General features: G+C 55.9%; 1 protein-coding gene across 1 annotated transcript in view; it reads left to right on the top strand.

Annotated features, from left to right (window-relative positions):
• Window positions 1-653: 653 nt before the first annotated feature.
• The window catches only part of ZHX2 (zinc fingers and homeoboxes 2), a 77,385-nt gene continuing 76,758 nt past the window's right edge, over window positions 654-1,280 (top strand). The window contains exon 1 of the mRNA XM_014965584.1: window positions 654-899. The gene's annotated coding sequence lies outside the window, so the exon portion shown is untranslated. The remainder of the gene's footprint in view (window positions 900-1,280) is intronic.

Here is a 1,280-nt window from a genome sequence, read left to right on the forward strand (position 1 = left end):
TGTTCAATTTCCGCATCCCCAGCAAGTGCGGAGCGGAGCCCCTGCCTGTCCCTTCCTACCAGCCGCAATCTAGGAAGAAGAGGAAAAGTTAGCACAAATCTGGGAGCTGGTGGCAGAGAGGAAGGAATCCACTCTGTTATCAAATACTTGCAGAGACTGTACTCAATCAGGCAGTCAAAAACACGCCTACTCAGATAAGGGTATCCCTGCAAAGAAGTCTCTTGACACTGCTTTGACATATTTACGTTCTTCCGCGATTATTCAGTTGCAATAACTTCGAGCTCCTCTTCTGACACTCTCAGACGAGCCGGCCCCCAGCCCTACAAGGGGAAGGGAAAGAAAACGTTGCCCACCGAGGGTGCCCGGGGGGGTTAAGGGCACCCAGCGCTGGTGACACGGGGCAGGGACAGAGCCGAAGCGAGCGGAGATTCAAAGCCTCTGGAGCTTGAAGTATACAATGAAAATACTGCTTTAACGCCATCTGATCAAAGATACCGCATCGCAGATAGCGCACCCCTGAAGTTACAGTGAGATTATGTTACTCGTAAGTCCTATTAGCCTGGACTTGTTGGAAGATCTGCTATCTGGTAGCGAGATATAATCGGGAAATTATTTCTTTTAATTAGTTCATTGAAGTAAACAGAAAATAGCCCGGGTCCTATCTGTCTACATCTCTTTGGAAGAAAGGCAAAGAGGCACAAGAGTTCAACGACAGTTTTAAGTGGGGGAAAGGATTCCTGCGGTGCAGCAGAGGAGCAGAGATTGCAGCATCCCTGGGAAATACACACCACCTTCTGCAAAGCAATAACCAACCGTCGCCCGAAGCCCACCCGAGCTGGGGTGGTTTGGAAAACCTCCATGGCAAGCCGAGGATGAAGAAATGCCTCCCACCTCCCCAGGTAACCTGTCCCGCTTCGGGAGGGCGAGGGGGAGGAAGGTGGGCAGCCTCGGGGGAGCGGCACAGCTTCATCCAGACCCTCATCATCCCATCGCCGTCCCTATAGCAGGGGTCCAGCCCCGATTCTGTCCTTGCAGCGTGGGTCTAACCCCGCCGTCCCTATAGCTGGGGGTCCGACCCCGCCGTCCCTATAGCTGGGGGTCCATCCCCGCGATGCTAAGGGGGGGGTCCCGTTCCCACGTCCTACAGCGACCCTCTGCCATCCCCACGCGGGGACCTCCAGCCCACGCGGTCCTGGACCGAGAGTTACCACCCCCAGACCCCGGAACGAGGGTCCATCCCCTCCCGGCTCCGCCACCGCTCGCACCGCTCGTGGCCGGGG

Source organism: Calidris pugnax, unplaced genomic scaffold, assembly GCF_001431845.1.
Source record: "Calidris pugnax isolate Ruff unplaced genomic scaffold, ASM143184v1 scaffold41, whole genome shotgun sequence".
NCBI lineage: Eukaryota > Metazoa > Chordata > Aves > Charadriiformes > Scolopacidae > Calidris > Calidris pugnax.